This window comes from Engystomops pustulosus, chromosome 6 (genome assembly GCF_040894005.1).
Source record: "Engystomops pustulosus chromosome 6, aEngPut4.maternal, whole genome shotgun sequence".
NCBI lineage: Eukaryota > Metazoa > Chordata > Amphibia > Anura > Leptodactylidae > Engystomops > Engystomops pustulosus.
In genome coordinates this window covers 172,683,256-172,699,317 of record NC_092416.1, presented here as the reverse complement: position 1 = coordinate 172,699,317, position 16,062 = coordinate 172,683,256, and the positions used below count along the sequence as shown (strand labels likewise).

At 40.9% G+C, this 16,062-nt stretch overlaps 3 non-coding genes and 3 pseudogenes across 3 annotated transcripts; all 6 read left to right on the top strand.

The window, feature by feature from the left end:
- Window positions 1-3,988: 3,988 nt before the first annotated feature.
- On the top strand, window positions 3,989-4,208 carry LOC140066316 (U2 spliceosomal RNA; annotated as a pseudogene).
- Window positions 4,209-9,993: 5,785 nt separating this feature from the next.
- Window positions 9,994-10,191, top strand: LOC140066293 (U2 spliceosomal RNA). Its single transcript, XR_011848197.1, has one exon. It is a non-coding gene; the product is annotated as a U2 spliceosomal RNA (small nuclear RNA).
- Window positions 10,192-10,966: 775 nt separating this feature from the next.
- Window positions 10,967-11,106, top strand: LOC140066387 (U2 spliceosomal RNA; annotated as a pseudogene).
- A 1,344-nt stretch (window positions 11,107-12,450) lies between these two features.
- On the top strand, window positions 12,451-12,644 carry LOC140066274 (U2 spliceosomal RNA). Its single transcript, XR_011848186.1, has one exon. It is a non-coding gene; the product is annotated as a U2 spliceosomal RNA (small nuclear RNA).
- A 2,184-nt stretch (window positions 12,645-14,828) lies between these two features.
- On the top strand, window positions 14,829-15,043 carry LOC140066309 (U2 spliceosomal RNA; annotated as a pseudogene).
- Window positions 15,044-15,818: 775 nt separating this feature from the next.
- Window positions 15,819-16,009, top strand: LOC140066256 (U2 spliceosomal RNA). The gene has a single exon (XR_011848176.1). It is a non-coding gene; the product is annotated as a U2 spliceosomal RNA (small nuclear RNA).
- The last annotated feature ends 53 nt before the right edge of the window (window positions 16,010-16,062 follow it).

Below are 16,062 nucleotides of genomic sequence, written 5' to 3'. Positions count from 1 at the left end.
CCGCCACAGCTGACGTGGCAGAAGAAAGTGGTGAGAGGAGTGGGAGTGGCCCATCTGCAGCTAATGTTTCCCAAGAGACACCGGGAGCGGATGGTGGGATAGAAAAAAGAAATGTTAATGAACATGCAAATGGAGTGGTTAGCGAAGAGGTTGCTGGAAATGAGATGTGCGGCCTATCTCACATAGAAGAGATGGTGAGTGATCTCCCTCAGGTAATACAGGAGACACCGGAAGACACATCTGCGTCTCCTGGAATTCCGTGTGGTCAAGAACTAATGGAATTGGAAGTTAAATCTGCGAAACGAGGAAAGTGTGAAGAGAGTGGGAGTGAAAGAGAGGAGGAGGAGCCGGGTAAGAAAAGAATATCTGCTTACCTGGGCGAACTCTCTTCTTCATCTTCCTCAGAATCTGAAGGAAAAGAAAAAGTGAAGAGAAGTGTTAGACAGGACGGTGGGGATGGTCCTAAAAAGAAAGATCAAGGATGATCAAAATTGCCTCCCTGAATGTTCAGGGGTTTAACAAAAGGAATAAGAGAGCAGTATTATATGATTTTTTTGAAAATGAAGATTTTGATTTTATTTTTCTCCAGGAGTGCAATATAGGTAAAAAATTGGATTATTCTTACCTTAAAGAAAATTGGACCGGGAACTTCGCTCTCTCAGGAGGTAACGAGGTGAGGAGTGATGGCGTTGCCTTCCTGTGTAAAAAAGAGTGGGAGATCATGAAGGTGGAAGAGATCTACCCCGGAAGAATTTTATGTGTGACGGTGGTAAGAAACCAAGAAAGAATTAAATGTTTTTGTATATATGCCCATGCTGAGAAAAACAAAAGAATAGAATTGTTGGAGATTTTAAAACTGTTTTTAGTAGGTCCGGACCCGATAATTGTGGGCGGAGATTTTAATTGTCACATAGAAAAAGAGAAGGACAAATCCTCCAGGATCCTGAGAGAGGTAAAGGAGATTTTTCTTTTTAGGGATTGCTGGGAGGAATGTGGCAAAAAAGAAGAATATAAAATGACTTGGAGAAACAACGCTGTGGAATCCAGAATTGATTATTTATTTGTCACGGAGCACTTTAAACAAGAAGAGTTTGCCACCAAGGTGAATGGTTTTTCGGACCATAAATTACTGCAGTGCACTTTATTCCTGGATGGTGAGTCAAAAAAGAAATCTTCCCACTGGAAACTAAATACATCTATTTTAAAAGATCCGGACATATTAAATAGTTTTAAAGAGTTTTTTAAGAAATTGGAAGAAAAGAAAAAAGATTTTATGAATAATTTATTGTGGTGGGAATATGTGAAAAAGAAAAGTAAAAGTTTTTTTATACAGAAAGCAAAAGAAAGAGCTGAAAAGAAAAGAGGAATGTATGAAAAACTTTTTGCAAATTTACAGTGTCTTTATTTATTTAAGAATTCTGGAATCCAAGTTGATGAGGAGATTGAAGAAGTAAAAATAAAAGTCAAAAGAAAACTGGAAGAAAGAGGAAAGGAGATCATCTTCAACGCCAGAGTGGAAGCCTTGGAGGAGGATGAGAAGTGCTCCAACTTCTTTTTTAAAAAAATAGTAAGTAAGAAAGACACAATAGAAGAAATAGATGGTGAAAAATCGTTGGATGGCAGATTAAGAAAAGCGGAGGAGTTTTATTCTAATTTATTTGAAAAAAGAAAGAGTGACCCTTTTATGGAAGAATTTTTTTTAGAAAAAGTTGATGTCCCTTTTAATAAAAGCGAATATGACTTTTTAGCACAAGATGTGGAATACAGCGAAGTGGCGTGTGCAATAAAAAGTTTTAAAAACCTTAAAACACCGGGGAGTGATGGCCTTCCTATTGAATTTTTTAAAATCTTTTGGAATATAATCAATACAGCTTTTATGGATGTTTTACAGGAAATTTTATCTACCAGTGTTTTACCCGAGTCATGGAAGGAAGGTCTCATCGTGCTGCTATACAAAAAAGGTAATAAGAACGAGCTTAAGAACTGGAGACCTATAACGCTTTTAAACACTGATTATAAAATTTTTGCGAAAATCCTGGCTAACAGAATGAAAAGTGTAATTGCCTCTGTCATTAATAGAGATCAAACCTGTGCGGTCCCAGGAAGAAAGATAACGGACTCATTGTTTTTAGTACGAGACATTTTATGGGATTTTAAAGACAGAGAACAGGACTTGGCTGTATTGAGTCTAGATTTTGAAAAGGCCTATGACCGTGTGTCTCATGATTTTTTATTTAAGGTTTTATTGAAGATGGGATGTCCAGAAAAATTTGTCAAATATATTAGAATTTTATACGAAGATGCTTTTAGTAAAATATCTGTTAACGGTTTTTTATCAAAAAAAGTTCTTTTAAAAAGTGGCGTAAAACAAGGATGCCCTTTATCACCAATTTTATTCATATGTGCAATAGAACCGCTGCTGAACGCCATCAGAAAAGACAAAATAATTAAAGGTGTTTTTATTCCAGGAAACAAAAACGTACCAGTAAAATTGGTGGCTTATATGGACGATGTGACCCTGCTCACCCGGGACATGACGGGACTCAACCGGATAGTTCGGGTGGTGCAGTGGTTCCAGGAAGCAGCCGGTTTTAAGCTAAATATGGACAAATCAAACATTTTATTGTGTGGAAAGTTTATTTTAAATGAAGATTGTTGTTTTAAGAAGGTCCAAGAAATAAAGATTTTAGGAATTGTTTTTACAGAAAACTGCGGTAGTATAAAGAATTGGGAATCTCTACTGGAGAGAGTAAGGAAAAAACTCTCCTTCTGGAAACTAAGAAGCCTAAGCATGGATGGAAAAATTTTAATTTTAAAACAAGTGATTTTACCTATGCTTTTATACATTTCAACTGTTTTTATTCCCCCTGACATTGTTTTAAGAAAATTTATAAGAGAATGTTTTTATTTTTTCTGGAAAAGCAAGATGGAGAGATGCAGGCGGGAGGAAGTGTATAAATCTATTTTTAAAGGCGGAAGAGGATTTCCTGATTTTAGAAAGTTCATTTATTGCAAGTTTTTATCGCAGTGTGTAAAGACTATTTTAGGACCTGATTTTAACTTAAGGAATTTTATGTGGTACAATTGTGGCTTTTTTATCAAAAAATACAAGTGGACTAACGCACCTTTATCTACCCCATGGAGATGGGTTCCAGCTGGAAATTATGTGGTTTTAGAAAAAATTATAAGACTGTACAAATTGGAACATGTTGAAGTACAAATTTTAATGGACCACAAGAAAATTTTAAAATTACTGGAAAGCCAAGTGACCCATTCTCCAATAGGAAACCTATCTAACAAAATGGTCGAGACTGTGTGGCAAAATATTAATTTTAAATTTTTAACAAATGCACAAAAGGAAATTTTATGGTGTATTGTACAGGATTGTCTCCCTACAAAAGACTTTCAGCACAGGAGGGGCTTAATAAGAAGCGGCCAATGCCCCAGGGAGTTTTGTGGATCCTGCGAAACCACGTTACATGTCTTTTGGAATTGCGGCTTTGCACAGGGGATATGGCGGAAGGTCAGTACCCTTTTAAAACTTCTAACAAATGTGTCTTTTATGGATTTTTATTTAGTTTTATACGGTTTAAACCTCAAAAATGAAGATTTTAAAGTAGCCTGGATTACAATATCTTGTGCGAAGATGGCGTTGTGGAAGGTGAGAAATATTTTAATCTTCAAAAAAGAAACCATAAGCCAAAATGAGTGTTTTAAACTGTTTTTAAGTTATTTATATCTACACTTCTGGAGAGATAAAATTTGTTATGGAGCAAAAGCTGCTGAGAAAACATGGAAAAGAAGCCAATGGAACAAAATTCAGTAAAGTATATTATTATTTTTATTATTATTATTATTATTATTATTAGTATTATTATTAAAAATAAAGTTAAAAATATATAAATATTACTTACCTTTTTATCAATGATGAAAATCTTAAAATCTCTATAAAGATATTGTTTCATGTTTCCTACGAGACAAAAAAGAGACTATTTTTATTATTTGAGATTGAGAGATGACCTGAGATAAAAAAAAAAAAAAAAAAAAAAAAAAAATCTGTTCTTATCAGTTTAATATCTGATACGTCCCCTATCTGGGGACCATATATTAAATGGATTTTTGGAACAGGGAGATGGAAAAAGAGCTTGCTCTGTCCACTCCACGCATTGACCTGGTATTGCAGTACCTCCAGGACCGGTGCACCCCTTCTTAACTTGGTGAAAAAGATAGAGAAATAAATAGCAAAACTTTGGAAAAGGGAAAAGAAATGGAGCCGAAGTTTGCAATGTGACGTCGACGACGCTCTTGTGCTTTGTCACCTACTCAGGTGTGTTGTGTGCTGTGTCTTTTGCAGGAGGAACAAAGGCTTCTCACTAATTGATTAATGAGGTGCTAAATGGGCCCGACCCGGAACAAAGGAAAAAAAAAAAAAGGAAAAATAAAAGTGACCTAATCGGCGGCCTAATTAATTGGAGCTAATTGGATCATGATTAGTCTGGAGCCGTCTACTTGAATCGAAGACACCTGCAGGTTGAGATTTGGCTGCTTCCTCCTCCACTGCTAGCAGTCACAGTCTGAGAAGGTGCGAACGACCGAAGGTAAGCTGTAGCTATCAGCGTGTGCTGGAGCGAGCGTGCTTGTCCCCTCACACCGTCCAGCGGCTGTGTCAAGAGAAAGGAAAAGTGATCTCTGAGCCGTCAGGCAGGCAGTCGGTCGGTCAGACTGACTTGACAAATGAGTTGTTGTGGGGAGGGTGTAGCAGCGGGCGGCTGGCAGATGAAGTGCAGACGCCCGCTCGCTCGGCCCCCCTGCTGCTTTGCGGGGGAGGTGCCTGTTGGGGGCGGTCCTATGCAGATTAATCGTCCCCACGCAGAGGACTGTGTGACTTGCAGAGTAGGTTTTTCGCCTCCTGGCGGTGTCTCCTCTCCGTGAGCAGTGCTGAGAGTTCTGAAGGGGGCCCGGTCTGGGCGAGCTATGGTCGGTATCGCTTCTCGGCCTTTTGGCTCCGATCAAGGCTTGCCCGGACGGAGTCAGGGGTCGAGAGGGCGTCGTCCTGGAGGACACCCTTGGAGGCCTTTTTTCCTGGGAGGAGAGGAATCCTTTTTTCTGTGACCTGCGTGGTTGGCAGCGTTTTCGTACCTAGAGGTGATGGAAGGAAGAAAGAACACGATCAGTTTGGAGGTAAACCCGGCAGACACTGTGAAGAACGACTATCATTATCTGGTGAGAGACATTCTAATGGATACATTGGGTGTTCTTAAGGAACACATTCACAGCCTTAATTCTTATCGAAACCAAGGTAGGCATGAAGTAACTTTTGTCCAATATGGTTTTTGTCTGGATGCTTATGAGAGATTGATGGCCTTCTCTTCAAGCCCGATGATGTGCGGAGTAAGAGTAAGACCTATGTTTAGTATCATTGAGAAAGCGGTGACTGTACATGTGTACGACCCCTTCACCCCTGTTGACGTGATAACAAGATACTTGAGTACATTTTGTCAGACTATCAGAGGGGGTGAGCTGGTAAGGAATGACTTGGGTCTTTATATTTGCAAGATTCGCTACTATGTGCGATTTAAGCCAGACCCAAGTGCAGTAGGGGGTTTCATGCATCCTCCAACCAATTTCTCGGTGGGAGGCTACCGCGGATACTTTATGTATATTGGTCGACCGACATACTGTAGGAAGTGCTACAGCTTTGGGCACGTGCAGGAGAGTTGTCCGCACGAGTTGGTATGTAAGGTGTGTAAGACACCAGGTCATGAGGCCGGAAGTTGTAACGTTGGGAGAAAGTGTGATTTGTGCGGTAGTTCGCAACACCTTTATAAGGACTGCCCTGATTTGAAGAGGAGGAGGGAGGAGGAGAAGGAGGAAATGGAGAAAAGAAACAGAGAATTTGAGGAAAATCTAAAGAAGAGAGAAGCCGAATGGGCAGAAGAAAGACGGAGAGAAAAAGAGGAAGCAGCAAAAGCTAAAGCTGCTGCAGATGCTAAAATGGCAGCAGAAGAAATGCGGAAAGAGCTTGCAAGAATGGAGAAGGAAGAGGAAAAGGAGAAAATGCAGGTACAAAATGAAGCAGCATTGGAAGATGATTCGGAATACATGATCTCTGATGTGGAAAGCCCTGTGCATTCGTCAGATGCTGAGAACATTAGTCTTTTTATGTCTGGAGAGACTAACTCGTGTAAAAGGGAGGGTGGTGGGTCTAAAATATCTGATAGCGACGATGGATCTTCCCCGCATCCACAAAGGATGGCCTACGAAAGTAGGGCTAAGAAGAGTAAGACAGGTGAGGGCTGTTCGCCCGGCGACTGAGTTAAGAAGACGACGCAAGAGGCTAATTGATTTGTGGTCGGTGGCAAAAAGATTCATGGACCCTGAATTTAGTCTTGAGTTTAAGTATTTTTTTTGATTGATTCCTTTTTTCTTTTTTTATGGCTGTAGCAATATATTCTCAAAATGTGAGAAGTATTAAGTCTGCAAGCCGAAGAATGTCAATTTTCGAATTCCTAGGTCAAGAAAAGGCCGATATTTTTTGTCTACAGGAGTGTGGTTTGAGAGAGGTTGTAAGTGAGAATGAATGGGGGCACGGGAGGATGTTATGGTCGAGTGGATTTGACAACAAGAATAGTGGGGTGGGTTTTTTGTTTAAGGGTGATAGGGTGTCTGTAGATCATTATGTTATAATTGAAGAGGGGAGATGTATGATGGTGGTGTGTGAGTCTTTTGGGATAAAATTCAGAATATTTAATGTGTACGCGTCGGTGAATAAGAATGAAAGAATAATGTTGTTTGATAAAATAAAGTCATACTTACCAGGTAAAATGCCATTGGTTCTTGTGGGGGATTTTAATTGCAGCGTAGATGGGGAGGATATTGATGCATCTGGAAAAATGTTGAAAGAAATTGTTATTGATTTTAATTTACAGGATACACAGAAGAAATGTGGTGTAAATTTAATGACATATCATGCTGATAGAGGGAATTGTCATTCAAAAATTGATTATTGTTTTGTGTCAAATGTTTTTCTTTCTTTGCAGTACAGTCAAAAACCGGTGTTATTTTCAGATCATGAATCAATTTTGTGTAGTATAAATGTTGCAAATGTGAGTATGTATGGGCGGGGGGTATGGAAATTAAATGTATGTTTGTTAGAGGGAAAGGATGTGTGGGAAATGTATGCAAGGTGTTATAAAAAGTGGGAGTGTTTTAAAAGTGAGTATGAAAATATTTTGGAATGGTGGGAATTTGTTAAGCAAAAAACAAGAATTTTTTTCAAAAAATTGGGTAGGCGTAGGGCTGCGGAGAAAAGACAAAAGACAAAAGTTTATAATGTTGAATGAAAGATTACGATTTTTGTATATGTTGCGTGAGTGGGGTGAAGATGTTGAGAATGACTTATGTGTGGTAAGAAAGGAAATTCGGAAGTTTTTGGCTGAAAGAGGGAAAGGGATTATTTTTAGGTCGAAAGTGGAGAAGATGGAGTTGGATGAGAAATGTACAAGGTTTTTCTTTAAGAAAGTGTGTTCAAGTAAAGTTAGTTTGAATGTGGTTGTGAATGAGAATGGGGAGGAATCAAAAGAAGTTATGAGTGAGGTTGAGAAGTTCTATAGTACTTTGTTTTCTAAGAAATGGAGGGATGAGTGTTTAGAGTCTGAGGTGTTAAGTGTATTAGAGGATAGAGTGGATGTAGAAAGTAAGGGTGATTTATTGCAAGAAATTACGATGAATGAGATATGGAAGATTATTATGAGTATGAAATTGGGTAAAACCCCAGGAGAGGATGGGCTGCCAGTTGAATTTTTTAGATGTATGTGGGGGATTGTGGGTAAGGATGTGTTGGAAGTGTGTAGATACATGTGGAAGAATGTTTGTTTGGCTGAAAGTATGAAAGGTGGTATTATAGTTTTAGTTCCGAAAAAAGGTGATTTGATGTGTTTGAAGAATTGGAGACCTATAAGTTTATTGAATGTTGACTATAAAATTTATGCCAAAATTTTGGCAGACAGGATGAAAGGTGTGATTAAGAATGTGGTGAGTGAAGAACAGTATTGTGCAGTGCCTGGTAGGAGAGTGCAAGAGAGTCTGTGTGTGTTGAGAGATGTGTTATGGGAATGTAGAGAAAGAAGGAAGAATGTGTATGTAATGACATTAGATTTTGAAAAGGCATATGACCGTCTAGCGCACGATTTTTTGTTTGGTGTTTTAATTAAATTAGGTTTTCCAGGTGAATTTGTTTTAAGAATTCGTAGTTTATATATTGATATTTTTAGTAAAATTTTGGTGAATGGGATATTGTCTAATAAGGTTAATGTATTGTCTGGTGTTCGTCAAGGGTGTCCACTTTCACCAATTGTCTTTGTATGTGCGATGGAACCACTGTTATGTCTCATTAAAGGTGATAAATTGGTGAAGGGTATTCAAGTTCCTGGGGGTGATGGGAGATGTCTGAAAGTGTCAGGTTACATGGATGATGTTTGTACGATATGTGAGTCTGAATGTGGAGTGCGGCGTGTAAAGTTGTTAGTAGCATTGTTTTGTGGGGCGTCTGCGTTTAGTGTGAATTGGGAGAAAACTGAGTGTAAGTTGTTTGGATCTGGTAGTGTGAGTAAGGATGTAGGTGTTAGCTGTGTTGAGAAGAGTATTAAAATTTTGGGTGTAAAGTTTGAAGATAGTTTGGATGGGAATGAGAGTTGGGACGATGTGGTAGAGAGAGTGGACCGTAAATTATGTTTTTGGAGAATGAGAAGTTTGTCATTATTGGGGAAAATTTTAATTATTAAGAGTATAGTGTTACCTATTTTTTTGTATCTGGTTTTTGTGTTTCCACCAAATTATAATAGAATGAGGATTTTACAGAGGATGTTATTTGTTTTCTTTTGGGGGTCAAAAATGGAGAAAGTGAAACGTGAGAATGTGATGAAAAGGAAAGAGAAGGGTGGTTTAGGATTTCCTAAACTTGAAGTATATTTTGGTGTGAATATGATTGCTTTTGTTTTGGGTGTGTTGAAAGGGAATACTAAATTAGCATGTATGTGTAAGTATGTAAGTGGGCGAAAGTTTGCAAGATTGAAGTGGTACGAGATGGAGGTGAGGAAACCTTTTACGTTTAAGTGTGCAAAATGGTATGAGTGGATTTTTGATTTCGTTAGAAAATATGAGTTGGAGAGGTTGAGTGTGGATGAATTAAGGAATAAAAGGATGGTTATGAATATGATTGAAAGTAAAGAAAATATGTGTGAAATTGCGGGGGTGCGTGGTGAAGAGACGGGAAAAGTTTGGGAAAAAATTAGTATGGATGGAGTGACAAATAAACAGAGGGAGGTTGTTTGGATGAGTTTACATAATGCGTTACCTGTTAGGGAATTTCAGAGGTTGAGAGGTGTATGTAAGAAGGAAGAATGTCCAAGGAGCGAATGTAGAGGTTGTGAAAGTGTAATTCATGTGTTATGGAATTGTTATTTTTCTAGGAATATTTTGAAGAAGATTGGAAGATTGTGTAAAGAGTTGACTGGAATAAGTTTTTTATCATTTGAGATATTTATGTTTGGAGTATGTGTGCTGGGTAGGGAGAGAGAAAGAGTGTTGTGGATTATGTTATCATGTATTAAAGAAGTTTTGTGGAGTGCAAGAAATCTGTATGTTTTCAAAAGAACGGAACTAAGTGAGGATGTGTGTGTTAGAATGATTTTGGGGAAGATGTATGTCGTGTATTTGAAGGATAAAAAGAGAATGGGATTTGATGCAGAGGGTGTGTGGAAAACGAAGAAATGGAAAGAGTGGGTGGGAATTTGATTTATCTTTTTGTTTGTTACTAAGGCCTTGGTTTTTTTGTTCATTGTCTTGACCTAGTGAATTATGTAAATATTGTATATATATGTAAATAAAAAGTGCATGCCTTGGTGATGAAAGGGTCTCTGAAAATATTTCCTTGAAGCATCATGCTGGAGTAAGGAGTTTTTCATGAGACGGTGACACGTTGGAAGCTTTTTGTTACCCTTTCTGAAAGGAAAAAAAAAAAAAAAAAAAAAAAAAAAATCTGTTCTTATCAGTTTAATATCTGATACGTCCCCTATCTGGGGACCATATATTAAATGGATTTTTGGAACAGGGAGATGGAAAAAGAGCTTGCTCTGTCCACTCCACGCATTGACCTGGTATTGCAGTACCTCCAGGACCGGTGCACCCCTTCTTAACTTGGTGAAAAAGATAGAGAAATAAATAGCAAAACTTTGGAAAAGGGAAAAGAAATGGAGCCGAAGTTTGCAATGTGACGTCGACGACGCTCTTGTGCTTTGTCACCTACTCAGGTGTGTTGTGTGCTGTGTCTTTTGCAGGAGGAACAAAGGCTTCTCACTAATTGATTAATGAGGTGCTAAATGGGCCCGACCCGGAACAAAGGAAAAAAAAAAAAAGGAAAAATAAAAGTGACCTAATCGGCGGCCTAATTAATTGGAGCTAATTGGATCATGATTAGTCTGGAGCCGTCTACTTGAATCGAAGACACCTGCAGGTTGAGATTTGGCTGCTTCCTCCTCCACTGCTAGCAGTCACAGTCTGAGAAGGTGCGAACGACCGAAGGTAAGCTGTAGCTATCAGCGTGTGCTGGAGCGAGCGTGCTTGTCCCCTCACACCGTCCAGCGGCTGTGTCAAGAGAAAGGAAAAGTGATCTCTGAGCCGTCAGGCAGGCAGTCGGTCGGTCAGACTGACTTGACAAATGAGTTGTTGTGGGGAGGGTGTAGCAGCGGGCGGCTGGCAGATGAAGTGCAGACGCCCGCTCGCTCGGCCCCCCTGCTGCTTTGCGGGGGAGGTGCCTGTTGGGGGCGGTCCTATGCAGATTAATCGTCCCCACGCAGAGGACTGTGTGACTTGCAGAGTAGGTTTTTCGCCTCCTGGCGGTGTCTCCTCTCCGTGAGCAGTGCTGAGAGTTCTGAAGGGGGCCCGGTCTGGGCGAGCTATGGTCGGTATCGCTTCTCGGCCTTTTGGCTAAGATCAAGTGTAGTATCCTGCTGCCTTGGTCTTGGCCGGAGGTGCTCCGGGTGCTCCTTCGCCTCGGCCTGGGGGGATCGGCTCTGACTTCGGTCTAGTCTTAACCCCCCTGCTGCTATTGGGGTGGAGGAAATAGGCCCGGAGCAACGAGAGGCGATCATACTGGCCCTTATTCCCTAGGTGCTGCAGTTACGCATACTGGTCGGTGCTGAGTGTCGAAAAGGATGGCGGAAATCCCGGCGTACCAGCGCAACCGTGATACTGTGCGTTTTAAACTGGAGGAAGGTTTGGTCTACCTATCGGAGGAACTTCTTCTTGGGCTTTTCAAGCTACAGAGGGAGAACATCCTATGCCTAATGGACTATCCGAGGAAGGGATTGTACGATGTTACCTTTGCCAATCACGAGGTCTACGTGGAGTTTCTACGCATCTGGAGACGGAGCAGGGATGATCCTCGCCTGAATGGAGTGGAGATATGCCTGCATTATCCCGAGGATGAGAGACTTTTTGTTGTTAAGATGTACTCTCCTTCTTTGCCAGAAGGGGAGGTGGTAAAGTTTTTACAAAAATTTTGCGACAAAGTTACATGTAAAGGTGAAGTGTTTAACCAGTGTAACTTCTGGACTGGGAAAAGGAAATTCTTGTGCAAATTAAGGACTCTAGAAAATGGGACTTTTTTGCTACCCCCAGCCCGATTTAGGATTAATCGGGTGGTGGGAGACCTCTTCTTTGAAGGGATGGGGAACTTTTGTAAGAACTGTAAAGAGTACGGGCATGACGAAAGTACGTGTAACGTTTTGTTTTGCACCAAGTGTTATGAGGTAGGACATACCTACCAAAATTGTAAACAAGATAAGAAATGTTATAAATGTGGTAGTGATAACCATTTGTCTAAAGATTGTGGGAAAAAAGAAGAAGGAGGAAAGAAAGAAGAAAAATCTAAAGAAGGAAAAAGAGTGTCTAAGAAAGTGGACGTTGAGGAAAAAGCGGAAACAACAGAGTCAGATATGGACACTTCAACATGTGCAGAAAGGGACCATGCTGCACTAATCGAGTATGTGCGGAAATTAAAATTGCCAAGTGTATTTGCGGACAAAATTGTGCAAACTAGAAGGCATCAGGATATTCAAAAGTATAGGAATGATTTACTTGAGGATAAATTGTTAAATCCTAATTTTTTGTTAAAATTTGAGAAGTATGAAGTTTTCTTTGCTTACCTGAAAAAACGTTTAGAAAAAAATAGTTTATCGCAGGATATGCTAGATTGTATATTGGTGTTGTGCCTTGCAGAAGGTATTATTCCAGCAGCGCAAAAAATGTAAATTTTGTATTGTTTGAGGAAAAAATATATGATTTGGTTTAATGTAAATTTTCTGTTTAGCTGAATTTAGCATTTGTTTTATTTCATTGTTAATAGGAATGGTTTGTTTTGTTTTTGTTTTAAATAAAATTGTTGTTTTTATCCCTCTTGGGGGATATTCAACTTAAAAAAAAAAAAAAAATCTGTTCTTATCAGTTTAATATCTGATACGTCCCCTATCTGGGGACCATATATTAAATGGATTTTTGGAACAGGGAGATGGAAAAAGAGCTTGCTCTGTCCACTCCACGCATTGACCTGGTATTGCAGTACCTCCAGGACCGGTGCACCCCTTCTTAACTTGGTGAAAAAGATAGAGAAATAAATAGCAAAACTTTGGAAAAGGGAAAAGAAATGGAGCCGAAGTTTGCAATGTGACGTCGACGACGCTCTTGTGCTTTGTCACCTACTCAGGTGTGTTGTGTGCTGTGTCTTTTGCAGGAGGAACAAAGGCTTCTCACTAATTGATTAATGAGGTGCTAAATGGGCCCGACCCGGAACAAAGGAAAAAAAAAAAAAGGAAAAATAAAAGTGACCTAATCGGCGGCCTAATTAATTGGAGCTAATTGGATCATGATTAGTCTGGAGCCGTCTACTTGAATCGAAGACACCTGCAGGTTGAGATTTGGCTGCTTCCTCCTCCACTGCTAGCAGTCACAGTCTGAGAAGGTGCGAACGACCGAAGGTAAGCTGTAGCTATCAGCGTGTGCTGGAGCGAGCGTGCTTGTCCCCTCACACCGTCCAGCGGCTGTGTCAAGAGAAAGGAAAAGTGATCTCTGAGCCGTCAGGCAGGCAGTCGGTCGGTCAGACTGACTTGACAAATGAGTTGTTGTGGGGAGGGTGTAGCAGCGGGCGGCTGGCAGATGAAGTGCAGACGCCCGCTCGCTCGGCCCCCCTGCTGCTTTGCGGGGGAGGTGCCTGTTGGGGGCGGTCCTATGCAGATTAATCGTCCCCACGCAGAGGACTGTGTGACTTGCAGAGTAGGTTTTTCGCCTCCTGGCGGTGTCTCCTCTCCGTGAGCAGTGCTGAGAGTTCTGAAGGGGGCCCGGTCTGGGCGAGCTATGGTCGGTATCGCTTCTCGGCCTTTTGGCTAAGATCAAGTGTAGTATCTTTGCGGGTGCTGCCTTGGTCTTGGCCGGAGGTGCTCCGGGTGCTCCTTCGCCTCGGCCTGGGGGGATCGGCACGGGTTTATAGCCCTGTCTTAACCCCCCTGCTGCTATTGGGGTGGAGGAAATAGGCCCGGAGCAACGAGGAGCGATCATACTGGCCCTTTTCCTAGGTGCTGCAGTTGTTATCGGTGAGCTACTGGTCGGGTGACGTGAGAGAGATGGCGTCGATACCTGGATACCAAAGAAACCGGAATACCGTGAGGTTTACGATGGAGAAGGACCTGGTGTTCCTGTCCGAGCAGCTTTTACTGGGATTGTTCCAGCTGAAAAGGGAAGAGATACTCTGCGTTATGGATTATCCGAAGAAAAATTGTTATGATGTCACATTTGCAACGAGGGAGAGATATCTATCTCTCCTGAAGACTTTGCGAAGACTAAAGGACCATCCTTTGTTGGAGGGTGTGGTGGTTACGCCACATTTCATTGAAGATGAAAAACTTTTTATTGTAAAGATGTATTCCCCTACGATGCCGGAAGGGGAAATAGCTAACTTCTTGAGACAATTTTGCAAGGAAGTCACCTACAAGGGTGATGTAATGAACTCTTGCCAATTTTGGACTGGGAAAAGAAAGTTTTTGTGCAAATTAATATGTAAAGATGACGGGACTTTTGTACTTCCTCCTGCACGTTTTAGGATAAACCGTGTAGTAGGTGACCTTTTTTTCGAAAATATGGACACTTTTTGCAAAAACTGCAAACAGTACGGACATTCAGAAAACGATTGTTGTTTATTGTTTTGTACCAAATGTTATACAGAGGGGCATACATATCAAAATTGTAATGATGGGAAGAAATGTTTTTTCTGTAAAACTGTAGGTCATTTGATTAAGGATTGTGTGAAAAAGAAGGAAAAAGATAAAGAGGAGGAGGAGGAGTGTAGATCTGAAATGTCTGAGGAAAGTTCTGGGAGTGAGCCTGGGAGGCCCGCCAGAACCGATACTCAGTTTAAACTGTATGTAAAAAATTTAGGTTTACCTGCTACTTATGTAGAAGATGTTAAAAAGTTTAGAGAAAGGCCTGATTGTGGAACTGTACGTAATACTGTACGTGAAAAATTGACTGTACCTGAATTTTTGGCGAAGATCTCCATCAATGAGGTTTTCAACAGATACCTTGGGAAACGTCTGCGAGGGAAAAAGAAAGAAGATTTTTCAGTAGATTTAATTGATGTAATAGTGATTTTTTGTTTAGAAAAATCTATTTTTCGTTTAGTGTAAAAATGTGATTTCTGTTATGTTTTGTAAACACAGTATGTGAGTTTTAAGTTTGTTTTGTAAATATGATTTGTTTTGTGATTTATTTTAAATAAAATTGTTGTTTTTATCCCCATTTGGGGATATTCAACTTAAAAAAAAAAAAAAAAAAAAAAAAATCTGTTCTTATCAGTTTAATATCTGATACGTCCCCTATCTGGGGACCATATATTAAATGGATTTTTGGAACAGGGAGATGGAAAAAGAGCTTGCTCTGTCCACTCCACGCATTGACCTGGTATTGCAGTACCTCCAGGACCGGTGCACCCCTTCTTAACTTGGTGAAAAAGATAGAGAAATAAATAGCAAAACTTTGGAAAAGGGAAAAGAAATGGAGCCGAAGTTTGCAATGTGACGTCGACGACGCTCTTGTGCTTTGTCACCTACTCAGGTGTGTTGTGTGCTGTGTCTTTTGCAGGAGGAACAAAGGCTTCTCACTAATTGATTAATGAGGTGCTAAATGGGCCCGACCCGGAACAAAGGAAAAAAAAAAAAAGGAAAAATAAAAGTGACCTAATCGGCGGCCTAATTAATTGGAGCTAATTGGATCATGATTAGTCTGGAGCCGTCTACTTGAATCGAAGACACCTGCAGGTTGAGATTTGGCTGCTTCCTCCTCCACTGCTAGCAGTCACAGTCTGAGAAGGTGCGAACGACCGAAGGTAAGCTGTAGCTATCAGCGTGTGCTGGAGCGAGCGTGCTTGTCCCCTCACACCGTCCAGCGGCTGTGTCAAGAGAAAGGAAAAGTGATCTCTGAGCCGTCAGGCAGGCAGTCGGTCGGTCAGACTGACTTGACAAATGAGTTGTTGTGGGGAGGGTGTAGCAGCGGGCGGCTGGCAGATGAAGTGCAGACGCCCGCTCGCTCGGCCCCCCTGCTGCTTTGCGGGGGAGGTGCCTGTTGGGGGCGGTCCTATGCAGATTAATCGTCCCCACGCAGAGGACTGTGTGACTTGCAGAGTAGGTTTTTCGCCTCCTGGCGGTGTCTCCTCTCCGTGAGCAGTGCTGAGAGTTCTGAAGGGGGCCCGGTCTGGGCGAGCTATGGTCGGTATCGCTTCTCGGCCTTTTGGCTAAGATCAAGTGTAGTATCTGTTCTTATCAGTTTAATATCTGATACGTCCCCTATCTGGGGACCATATATTAAATGGATTTTTGGAACAGGGAGATGGAAAAAGAGCTTGCTCTGTCCACTCCACGCATTGACCTGGTATTGCAGTACCTCCAGGACCGGTGCACCCCTTCTTAACTTGGTGAAAAAGATAGAGAAATAAATAGCAAAACTTTGGAAAAGGGA